This window comes from Amphibalanus amphitrite, unplaced genomic scaffold (genome assembly GCF_019059575.1).
Source record: "Amphibalanus amphitrite isolate SeventyFive unplaced genomic scaffold, NRLGWU_Aamphi_draft 000279F_arrow, whole genome shotgun sequence".
Lineage (NCBI taxonomy): Eukaryota > Metazoa > Arthropoda > Thecostraca > Balanomorpha > Balanidae > Amphibalanus > Amphibalanus amphitrite.
The window spans coordinates 540,429-553,440 of NW_024881774.1; the positions used below are offsets into that span (position 1 = coordinate 540,429).

Sequence of the window (13,012 nt, forward strand, 5' to 3'; positions counted from 1 at the left end):
GCGATGTCTGTTGTACTTACCTACTTTGGAAGGGCTTAGTTTGCAGCACGGTAGGTAGGGGAGAGTGGGGTGGGTTGTATCAGTTTTTACTCCGAGACCCATAACCTCGTAACTATCCGTGATAAACTCATTATTTCCATACTATCTCCTTCCTTGATTCTTCTGCTTTTTTGTGCAAAGTAACTTTTCCGCTACCTCTACCAGTTTTTCTTCTACGGTCTGCCGAATAGAACAATGTTTTTGATACAACTTGCCCCATGGCTTGGGTGAGTTGTATCACATGGTGGGGTAATTTGTATCACTAGGTATTTCACGTTTCAGGGAGTGTGCTTGCTACTGGTTTTGAACATAACAACATTAAATGGGGTTAATACAATGTATATGCTCAAAGTCTTCACTTTTATTAGACCAAACTTAGGTCAATGCAATCCGAACGAAACATCGAAACGAACGAAACATCAACAGACTAGATGCAAAAGTGGCCCGTTAAGAGCAAAGAAGCCAACACATTGTGCCGAAATGGAACGAGTATTGACTAGCCACCTACAAACGCGAGACAGGGCTTAGCTTTCGCGATCAAAAGCAACATACCCATACATACATACATGTTACAACATACCCCACCCGGCTCTGATACAACATGTACCTCGCCGCTATCTTGGAAAAAAACATCCTCGTGCTCAAAAACAGCGGACAGCTGGAGAAATCCATTTTCACTAACGCAGCCTTAGAACCTACCCTCCAGTGGCGCAGCCAGGGGGGGGGTCAGAGGGTCAGCTGACCCCCCCGAAATTTCTGTCAGGGGCCCGCTCGAGAGAGAGAGAGAGAGAGAGAGAGAGAGAGAGAGAGAGAGAGAGAGAGAGAGAGAGAGAGGGAGAGAGAGAGGGAGAGAGAGGAGAGAGGTCCTAATCTAATCGGACGATCCCGCTTCGAGAAATGCCTACTGGGACACCACGGGTGAGGGGTCGGCCTGGGGCCCCAGGTGGACGGGGCCCGGGCCCCGGGTGGATGGGCCCGGGCCTACCGTGGATCGTCCGGGGCCGGGCCCAAGGGTGGATAGGACCCGGGCCCCCGGTGGATGGGGTCCGGGCCCCCCGGTCGACGGGTCCGGGCCCCCGGGAGAACAGATCTGGGCCCCCGGGTGGATGGGGCCCGGGGCCCCCGGGAGAACGGGCCCGGGCCCCCTGGGTGGATGGGCCCGGGCCCCCGGGTGGATGGGGCCCGGGCCCCCGGGAGAACGGGTCCGGGCCCCCCGGGTGGATGGGGCCCGGGAGAACGGGCCCGGGCCCCCGCCGGATGGGTCTGGGCCCCGGAAGAACGGGCCCCGAGCCCCCGGGAAAACGGATCCGGGCCCCGGGTGGATGGGGCCCGTGGCCCCGGTGAATGGGTGGATGGGGCCTGGCCCCCGGGAGAACGGGCCCGGGCCCCCTGGATGGACGGGGCCCGGCCCCCCGGTGGATGGGTCCGGCCCCGGGCCCCGGGTGGACGGGGCCCGGACCCCCGGGTGGATGGCGCCCGGGCCCCCTGGTGGACGGGCCCCGGAGCCCCGGGTGGACGGGGCCCGGAGTCCAGGTGGACGTGACCCGGGCCCCCGTGTGGATAGGGCTCGGGGCCCCGTGTGGATAGGGCCCGGGCCCCCGGGTGAATGGGGCCCGCTAGGGTGACCCGCTTGCTCCGCAACGCGAACAAGGGGTATTTTCGATGGTGAGCGTTTGGTTGGTCGTGTCCGTGGGTTATGTATTCATTTCGGTGGATTGCTTTTTGACAGCTAAGCATTTCGGTTTGGGAAAAAACATCCATCGCATCGAGGTGCTCGCGTCTGATAGCCATGCGTTCTACTATAGAACATGCCAAGTGTATCATAACATGGGTTGACGTAGGTTATTGAAAAATGAAAGCCATTGATGAATTACTATGTAGAGGTTTGAAACATTTATACTTGTAAGAATATTGTTGCTCGTCATGCAAAAGCGATGATTGATATAGGACAAAATTGAATGTTATTTCCAACTATGCCATTTTCAATAGTCAAACGTACCAGGTTGTACAGCAATACCCGTGTAATTAAGTAAGTCATGAACAAATACCATTTTCTCCAGCGATTTGTTCCACCTTGCTTTGGATCAATTAGCTTTTCACAATTTTTCCATGAGAGGCGGTACATTTCTCTTGCCAACAGGTGGTGTTTGAACCCGGCACCCGTTCCGTCTGACAGTCACCCGATAATAGCATTAAGTCCAAAATGCGTCCGAAACGTCAATTTTTCAAGCATAAGTGCCCTCATGGGCGCACGTGGCGAGTGCCATTCCTGCACCGCTCACCATTCGATAGCCCGTTCGATTCTCATACACACATGTTTCCCATGCCGATCGGACCCACGGTTACCGAGATACTGCACGGAGACTGGACCTGTGTCGGGCAAATTTAGCCATTTTCGCTCAATTTTGCAAGCCGATTTACACGTGTAAAATCTATGACGCGAATTCGCACTTTTTGAGCACGCGCCATGTGCTCACCGCCAGCCCGATCGAGCTGAGACCCCTCACAGGCACGTTGCCCATCCTTGTTCTATACGTTGCGCAAATTTCAGCGCACTAGGTGCAACGGTCTGGCCCAGGGCTGCGAAGTCGATGGATTTTAGGTGACCCCGACTCCGATTCCAAATCCGGCTTCAAAAATCGTCTCCGACTCCGACTCCAACTCCGACTCCGACTCCGACTCCGGATGGTTCTAATAAAATCCATATCCTGATACTGAAGTTCATTCAGGTCGGGTCAGGTTAACCAGTAGGGGTCCTGCCGGGTATTCGTAGTACTTAACTACGTGTCAACCGCCTCTGACAGCTTCGTAACATGTTACGAAGGCACCAAAACTACTTCTTAAATGTTCAAATGGTTGCTAAAATCGAACTCAGCTCCAAAAAAACTAGCCTAGAAACATGCATAACTTGAAAAAGTGTACCGAGGTCATCATAGGTCAATGACCTGACCTGACTTGACATCACCCTTATGCATGGGAGCAACATCAAATCACATGTTTGAACGCTTGAAACCACGAAAGGACTGCAAACGTGCGGCTAATGAGAGCCGGCATACGCCGAACCGCGATTCTGGCCAAACATGGTCTCGGAAAGTAGGTCAAAGGTCATTTGGGTCAGGGTCATGAAATTTCTAGGGTAGGTGTCAAATTGATCAGCGCGAGGGTACTGAAAGTTACGTCGCGATCAGCCGCTTTTTACGCGAGTTATTCGTGAAAAAACCTTAAGGGGTTGCATCAACCCCTCCCCCTCCCCCGTGCCGGCGAGGGTTAAAACTTTTTTATGAGCGAATTCACGTAATGAAGAAGAATAAAGGCACAATCTACTACAGCAGCCAATAGATGATTTAGGACAGGCACATGGGACTACTTAAATCTTGTCCGACAGAAGCAGGCAACAGTTCCGATTGCCTATATGCTATGCATGTTGCGGAAGGGGCACATTTCGGCCTCGAAAGATACGAATTCATACGTCATAGTAGCATATTTCTGTCATGGTCAACTTGCGCAAAAATGGAACACCGGGTGATTACCGAGCTATGGTTCTATCCAAATTTTCTGATTCAAACTCGCTCAGGGTTATCGTGCAGTTAAAGGGGCCCGCTCAGCAGAATGCGTATGAAATATTGGAGATTCTGAAAAATGGGTGGGGGGCCCGCACGCTAGGGGGCCCGCTTTGAAGGCGATGACCCCCCCGAAACGAAATCCTGGCTGCGCCACTGCTACCCTCACCACCGCTACGGAGATCTTTCAAATTCGTGCACATATAAATGCCCAAAACACACATTTTCTTGCCACTCATTTTTTAGAATGACATTAAAAAACATAAAATCGGCTCTCACCTCGAGACGCGTCCACCCAGCCACACGACAGAACATGGGGAAAGATGGCGCCCGGAAAACCTCGTCGGCTGGTCGTGTCACGAGCGCTATCTATTGGATAAGTTTGGCACAATTCGCCCTGATACAACTTGGACATGATACAACTCTCCCCGCTCTCCCCTAATATTGATGCTATTTTTGGCTCTATCATTCCTGTGTTTGGTTCGTTCAGTGAGGCTCATGGTCTTGCGTTACTTTGTAAGTTTGTTTTTCGATGCTGGCTGGAAAGTATTTGGTATTCTCTTAACCCGCGCAACAAAGGGGGTCTGCGCCAACTTAAAACCGACGGGGGGGGGGGGCGGTTCAAGGTTGACCGGGTCTCCCTGAGATCTCGAGAACGAAGCAATGTGGAGACAAGCGGTAAACGGCATGGGGTACGCACTACGCACGGACAAGGTCTACAATTTTTTCCGATGGTCATTTTCGGCCTTCGGGTCAGTTCAAAGATGACGTCACAGGGGTCAAAAAAATAAAATGGCGCTAGAAATGGAGTTTTTCTCGAATGACTGGAATTGGTCAAACTAGGAACAAACTAATGGCACCATCGTGATCCTCTCGTCAATCCGCATCGAACCATATATTTGTTGACCTCGAAAGGTCAAGGTCAAAGTTTGACCTCATGTCACGTGAGCTCAAGGTCAACATGTACATATATCATTCAATGCGTCTTAAACGAGCCGAACACGATGAGACCATCCGCGCGGCTGTATCTCGTGTCTGTTAGGAGTTATTACCAAAAAAAAAACTTTGGTGACCCTTGAAGACGTCACATGACCTTACAGTTGCCCAAGAGCAAAAAAGGCCTAAAGGTAGTCAAGGTTGATCGTATATAGGGTCATTCATTCATGGTATATTGGGCCATTCCGACGCGTTTTAGTGGAAAAAGGAGTTGATTTTCCCCCATTGACTTATAATGGGGAGGTCAAGAAATTGACCTGACTTTAGGTCATCGATATCGAAATTCCGAGATATACCTACAAATTGTAGCTACTAATTGCTTCGTTACATCCTGCGACTTTCAAAGGCCTCCGTCATCTGCTGTAGCTCTGACACGGTGACAAAGCTGCAAAAAAGTGACTTGAGGTTGGGTCATTCGAAGTGACCTGGTGACCTGACCTTGAAGGGAGGAGGTTCAAACTTGCACACCATGTATAAAATTGATGAGGGAAAAGTTATGCCAAATTTCGCCGCGTTTTTTTTTTGCGCTTTTCACAAAAAACCTCAGGGCGGGGGGGGGAGGGGGCGGTCAACCGCCCCCTCCCCGTCGGAGCGCGGGTTTAGGTCACTGAAGCAGCCAGTAGGTCGTCAGGGTACCTATTTGTTTTTCTCATTTAATGGAGCAGGGTTGTGCTATGTCGTGGGTTTACTGTTTCTGGAAATATAAGGGCAGGTACGGCCCTCCAGCAAAGGGTGGTTTGTCAGCCGATGTCGAAACGTCATGTTAGACTGAACGTCATACATACTTTATTCCAAAAAGAGCGTCTTCACAGACAATATGATAATTTACGGCCAGCATTCCTTGCGGTTGCTTTGACCACATATGTAGTTGTTATGAAACAGCAACTACGTCTACGTCCAACTTCGCGTACATGCTTGATGCGTTGTGCAATGTACAGGTCTCGCGGGTTTTACATAGCTGTAGGTTTTGCACCTAGAAAATTTAGTGTACTTCAGGCTATATCTTCGTCGTCTTAAGCTTTTAAGTGTTGAAGATGCGATTGACTTGTTGGGTGACAAGCCGGTCATAATCGTGTAAAATGGCTTCATCGTAGACCCGAGACCGATTAGTTTCTGAGATATAACCGGAAATGTAATAGTGCAAAACCTACCGCTTAATCTCGCGAGAGCCGTACATATATTCCCTCATCTTCGGCAGGGGCGTAACTTTTTGGTTTTCGTTGTGGGGGGGGGGGGCGCAACGCTGTCAGGGGCGCCTTTTTAAGGGCATGGGGGCGCCTCCCGTGACTATCTAGAAATAAGTCTTGTTTCAGTTTACGGCAACATTTTTACCATAGCACGTTGTTTTTGTGCCGTTGTATTTTGGCAGGTTGTGTTTTTTTTTCTGAATTAGTGCGCCAAAAGCACGGAATTATTTTGAAACCAAGTACATTTTGAAAGTGATTTGGGGACCAGAGAACGGGGGCGGTTTGTGGAATTGGCCATTGGGGACCAGGGTAGTGACGCCTTATAACACAACGCATATGGTAGTTCTTCTAAAGAAACGAGACGAACTGTGGCCTGGTCGGAATCGGCTGACAGAACTTTGTCAGCCGAGAATAAGCCGAAAAGTCATGGTCTCTGGGGTAGGAATCTCTACCATTCTCGAGATAGAACCCTCTAAAGTTCTTACTATCCATGACCGGGCGATCCCGATTTGGCTGAAAATTTGCTCACAGCGCCTCCTCAGCACGCTGATTCCGAAAATCATGGTCTCTAGACTCTAGGATGGGAATCTTTACCGTTCTCGAAATAGAACCCTCTAAAGTTTTTGTCACCCATGACCGGGCCATCCCGATTTGGCTGAAAATTTCCTCACACAGCCTTCTCAGCACGCTGATTCCGAAAATCATGGTCTTAAGGTTGAGAATCTTTACCCTTCTCGAGATAAAATCCTCTAAAGTTTTCGACACCCAAGACCGGGCCATCCCGATTTGGCTGAAAATTTGCTCAAACATCCTTCTCAGCACGCTGATTCCGAAAATCATAGTTTCTAGGATGGGAATATTAACCCGCGCCCCGCTGGGCTATTCAGCCATACGCGCCCTGCTGGGGGGGGGGGGGGAGGGCAGATTCTGCCCCCCTGTCTAACTTCCGAACCGATGGTCGTAGAAAGACGGGGAAAACGGCAATCGAAATCTCTCAACAAGGCGGATCTTAACACGCGCAGTGGAGGGGGGGCGGATTTCGCCCACCCCTCCTGTTTTTCGCCAATAACTCGCGCCGCAAGCATAATATCAATGTGAAATTTCGGCTACCTGTCCAGAATTGAATTGCGGATCTTCTCGTGCAAGAACTAAGAAAATCGGTTCGCAACTTTTCTGGTAATAGCGGTGTAAAGTCAAACATCCTGCCGCCGCGGCGTCGCGGCGGCGCGGCGGCCGGCGCTAGCCGTTACGCGCCGCCTGAATTGTAGACTGTGCCGGGGCGGGACGGTTCCGTCTTTACATCGCGCTCCTTACCGCTGATTATATCAGATTCGCGTCAAATTCGGTGAAAATACTCAAAAATGTACAGGCAATCATATGGTTAAAAAATTTTGAAAATCAGCCGGTAACAACTTGAGTTATGAGTGTGTAAACACAAAATTGTGATTGCCGCGTTTCCCGCGTCGGCCGATGCCGCTTCAGCCGGCGACATCTTACCCTTAGCAGGCTTCTAACTGCCATATTTATCGTTGGATTATCTAGAAATTCACCATACATACTCACAAATGTTTGTTCTTTCGTATAGTGGAAGATTTTAAAAAATCAGCCGGTAACTTTTTGAGTTATCGGCGTGTAAACTCAAAAAAGTCGCTAATGTGGCAGATTTGACCACATTTGACCTCATTTGACCTTGAAGATATTGACCTAGGGTCATGAAATTCACACACAACAGAATTCCCCATGGCTCCCACCTACCCTCCAAATTTCGTCTTTCTAGCTCCACTGGGAGCTGAGATCTTAGGGGGGGGGGGGGGCGACATCCGCCCCCCTTCCACTGGGCGTAGTACTCGCAACCCTTCCACTGCGCGTGTTAAGAGCCAATTTTTTTTGCTTAAGTAGGTCAGAGGTCAGGTCAAGGTCAGGTCAAGGGTACAAGGTGCAAGTTTCTACAGTATCGGCCTTGCACCGTAGTTGCCGAAGAATGGACTGAGACTGATTGCCCAAAACGTGTTCTTAGACTACCAAGACAATATTCGTTGCATACAATGTCATTCAAAGGTCAAGGTCAAGGTCAGGTAAAGTCATGTCAGGTCACCAAAAACAAAATATAGAAAAGGTCATGTGCAACACATGTTTTATGGGTCATTTTACTCATAGAATTCAATAGGCACACTCAATAAGTGATAGGGACCACCTCTGGATAAATTTCAGGTCGAGGTCAGGTCAAGGTCAGGTCAAGTGAGGTCAAATTTTGAAGTTGGTTGTTAAGGCCTAAAAAGGTGTCTATCTGATGCAGTTTTTCACGGCGAATCGAATGGTGCTATTTTTCTTTCCGTACGAGGTCTAGAACTGCCAAAAAATTATTTTTTTCCCAATTTTTTTTGTGTGTCGTGTGACGTCATAAAATTTTGAATAACTTCCACATTTTTGAACCGATTCTTCTAAAAATTGGTATGTAGGTGCACACTGCACATAGACCACTTCTTTGACATATATTCCGGTTTTTTTGATACAGTCAAAATTTTGGATTTCATAAATATCTTCCCAAAAAAAGTCAGTTTTTGAAAGAAATTGGGCCAAAATCCAAAATTTCCAAAAAAAAACGAGATAGCCATTTGATAGACAAAGTAGAATCACGTATAACCTTTTTTTTGTTACGTCTTGATTCCTTTAAAAATGAAGATGTTAGCGGCTAGAGATGTCAATCGGATACCAACATTTTGGTATACCGATACCAAACCGATACCAACTTGGTATTTGGTATTTCAATCCTCCTATCTTTGGTATTATGTTGGTATTATGAACCCTCACAAATATATAAGAGGCTGATAAATTGGTATAAATTTGGTATTTGCCTCATGTTCCTACACTGAGAAACACTCAAGCCTATCCATGGTTCTCGGAGACCATGCAGGGGTCGTTCTGGTCTTGTATGAGAGCCTCAATTGGGGAGAACTTTGTTTACAGTTGTTGGTCTCCAGTTTGGTAAAGTTCTCAGGTTTTTCCCGTAACGTTCTCGAGTGAGAATGGTGTGCTATCTTGAACGAGAACTTTGCCCGGATAAGGTACTCTTATACTGCGGGAAGATCTCCCATTAGAACCTTTACCAGGTCATGAGATCATAAACGAACACAATTCCCGCTCATAATATGATCCTGTATGGTCTCCGAGAACTTTACAACTTAAGAGCGCCGGCTTTCCTGGCACGACATTCGCGCTCACGACCCATTCCCCCCTCTCCCCTCCCTGTAGAGCGCCAGCTTTTCATGGCACAGCATCCGCGTTCTCGATCCTTCCCATTCCCTCCATGCACAAACAAGGTAAATAACAGGCATGTATATTTATTGTGTCAGATGTCAAAAAACTCACTCTGGAACAGAACATGCGATGCAGTCATTCGATGCGAACATTTTGTTTCAAAAGCTGCCCAAACCCTTTCGCTTGCCGCCCCAGTCAGTACCGACCAGCGTGCTGGGTTTCAACTGTGTCGTTTAGCAAGAGACCATAATATCTCCCGGTGCACGACAGCTCAGTTCCTTTACTTTACTTTTAACACGGAATGCAGGTAAGTGCAAAAATGCATGTCAAGCGGCACTCCCCACGGTCCACAGACTGTGCGAACGATGTACAATTCAAACACTGTTAAGTACAGGCACGTACAATAGTTACACAGGCACAGACATTAAAAAGTTAATACAGGTAAAATGCATGGGCTGGCATGTGAACACTACCGACGGCAGTCCATGTGAGACCGAAGTCTAGCCATAGGAGCGGCGGAGGCGACGACAGCCGGTTGGCCGCTCTAGACAGTTTGCGCAGCTGGTAGCTGCATCTGGCTGGGGAGGAGCTACTCCAGCATGGCAGCCTGCTGACTGCTGAACCATGAGCGCCATCAGACGCTCCAGCTGCTCGTTGTCTCCCATCACCGGTACGAGCGATCCGACACGACGGTGTTAACTTATGTGCGTCTCTGAATCGGTGTCGCGCACAGGGTCAATCTCACTCGCGTACTGGCCACGCCACGCATATTATCGATTACACCACTATTTCACTATTTCACTGCGGCCGGACCGTCTCGGCGAACACGCCTCACCTCACCTCGCGGCACTCAGCTGTGTTGACACCAGCGCCGCTCGGACGATACTGACCCTCGGCCGCTCGGCCCGGCCCGGCCGGTCAAGGTCGTTCAAGGTCACGGCTGTCAAGGCGCGACACGCGTGACCCAGGGCCAGGACACAACAGGGACATTTTGGCGTTGTGCCCGATGAGTTGCCTCACTTCGGTGTCCAACATTGAGAGCATCGTCTCTACGGCTTCTTGCTCTGAAAGGGAGAGAAGACAAATATTAGAGAAACGGCAGAAACGCTTAATTTCTGAGCCATATCCTCAAAGCACACGAACTGGTATTTAAGCAGATTTTGCTAACACTGGCAAACAGATTGAGATGGCAATCGCAACCTACCTATATCCCAAAAATGGGCAATGGCACACAGATTTTGCCACCTCCCAGAGTAAGTAATTACCTTTGCTGTGGTTACTTTCAAGCTGTTAAGTGCACACAAAGAATACAGAAAACAAACTCACCATGAGACGTTCGCGCTGTGCGCCAGACACCAACCCGCGAAAGGAACAACCACGCTGCCGGCAGCCTTCGCAGTGCTTTCGAGAAAGGAAGGACCGGAAGCACTGAGGCATTATAGAGATGTTCCTTAGGGATATCCATTTGAATTGGTTTGAACTGTAAAAATCGATAAACATCGTGTCATATAGTAAGGCTCTTTTTCATTAAAAATTATTTCTTCTACTGAAAAATACATGTTTTATTTTTATCAATAATTGCTATTTTCCTAAGCAAAAATGGAATCGCAGCACTTCAAACTGCTCTACTCTTAACACAGCGCCACCTACGCTTTTAGTTTCCTTCTGTGCTGACATCTGTCGTCAAAACACGTCAGCTGCGAGAACTATAAGGAAAAAAGTGAGAAGTTTACCATCCTTTCTGACCGAATGACTGCTGGTTCGAATCTCACCGCAGACCGACTGTTTGCGTTACACGGGTAGCTAGACAACTTCCAGTACTAAACTATCTCGGTCAAGACCAAATCCACTCCTGAAACCGAAGTGGAGACCATGCACAGTTCTCGGGAAAGACCAATTCCTCAAAGCGGCAAAATGGAAACCATCGAAGGTACTCAGGTGAGTACTATCAGTATAAGTTCTAAAATGTGTTTCTCAGTGTAGGTTGGTTCGGTTTCGGTATTTCCTCACGGTTTTGGTTGGTATTTGGTTTGGTATCGGTATTCCGATTTTCAATAATTGACATCACTATTAGCGGCGTTTGAAAGTTTGCCATTTTTGAGGCGAAAATGGCGAACATGACGTCACTAAAACGTCAATTTCTCAAAAAAAAATTCGACGGATTTCGCTCAAATTTTTAAGGAACGTGTCAAATTGATGTATGATAAGGTACTGAAAGTTTGACGTCGCTGACGTAACGCGTTTAGAAGTTATTGGCGAAAAACGGGAGGGGGGGGCAGATTCTGCCCCCCCCCCAGCGGGGCGCGGGTTAAACGTTCTCGATACAGAACCCTCTTAAGTTTTCGTCACCCATGACAGGGCCTTCCTGATTTGGCTGAAAATTTGCTCACAGAGCCTTTTATGCATGCTGACTCAAAAACTGGGTGTTATTGGTGGCAAAAGCCTTAGAGGATTATATCTCGAGAACGTTTAAGATTCCCACCCTAAATACTATTATTTTCGGAATCAGCATTCGGAACCAGCGTGCCGAGAAGGCTCTGTGAGCAAATTTTCAGCCAAATCGGGATGGCCCGGTCATGGGTGGTAAGAACTTTAGAGGGTTCTAGCTCGAGAACGGTAAAGATTCCCACCCTAAAGACCATAATTTTCCGAATCAGCATGCTTAGAAGGCTCTGTGAGCAAATTTTCAGTCAAATCGGGATGGCCCGGTCTTAGGTGTCGAAAACTTAAAGTGTTCTATCTCGAGAACGGTAAAAATTCCCACCCTAGAGACCATTATTTTCGGAATCAGCGTGCTGAGAAGGCTCTGTGAGCAAATTTTCAGCCAAATCGTGATGGCCCGGTCATGGGTGGTAAGAACTTTAGAGGGTTCTATTTCGAGAACGGTTAAGATTCCCACCCTATTGAACAATACAATGAAATAGGCAATGAATTGAAAATATGAAGAAAAAATGTGTGAACGACCACTGAGCATGAGTTTTAAAATCCCATGTAAGGTGGGAAATAAATCATGATACAAGGTAAACCAGAATAGCTGAACAAACAGTAAATATGAACACTGAGAGATAAACGATGTATAGGTTTAAATAACACGTAAAAATGTATAAAGTGAAATGAAAAATATAAGAAAACATTAAAAATAGACATATTTAAAATCAAAAAAATATAAAATCAATAAGAATCACCTACCAAGAGTGACTAGTAGCCCGGAGGTGGTGGTAAGTTTGCAACGTATTTGATGACATGAGCTTTGTACGCAAAAAAGCTGGTCGTGAAAAAGTCGTCTTTGGAATGAGCGAGGAATGAGTTTGTCTCTCTCGCGACACGACAGACCAACCCGTTCTGGACCGTGCTGATTCGGGCGCGACTCTCAGCAAACAGTGCTGCAGTGCGCGTCGGTCGGATAGGCACGCGTAAGGGGAATCGGGATAAGAGTATCTCAGAGTTCAGTTTCTCAGGGTGGAATCTTTACCGTTCTCGAGATAGAACCCTCTAAAGTTTTCGACACCCAACACCGGGCCATCCCGATTTGACTGAAAATTTGCTCACAGAGCCTTCTAAGCATGCTGATTCCGAAAATTATGGTCTCTACACTGAAAACACTTTGGAAGAACGTTAAGAACGTACAGGGGTATTTAGACCCCTGTGGGGTAAAATGTTATGCCACCGTTTTTCAGAACCCCCATGGCTCTTCACGTAGACGGCTTTGCATTCTCATCAAAAGAATCCACACGATTCTTCCAAAGACTCTTATGAGGTCTAGGGTTTAAAATAAGAGCGTTCTTAGCACCTAGATAAGAACTCCAAAGGGTCTGTGAAGAAGTCCCTGAGGTTTATAGGGAAACCACCCTGTGTTCTGAATATTGGTTGTAGAACCCTTTCAGTTCTATTGCAATACTGCAAAATCCCCGTTCATTCCTCTATTGAACCTCCCATGCATGGCTATCCACCTGCGCCGTCACATCTGCTGCG

At 47.9% G+C, this 13,012-nt stretch overlaps 1 long non-coding RNA gene across 1 annotated transcript; it reads right to left on the reverse strand.

The window, feature by feature from the left end:
• Window positions 1–9,108: 9,108 nt before the first annotated feature.
• Window positions 9,109–10,517, reverse strand: LOC122387270. The gene is made up of 2 exons (XR_006257540.1): window positions 10,367–10,517; window positions 9,109–10,104 (listed from the first exon to the last, which is right to left on the reverse strand). It is a non-coding gene; the product is annotated as an uncharacterized LOC122387270 (long non-coding RNA).
• Window positions 10,518–13,012: the final 2,495 nt, after the last annotated feature.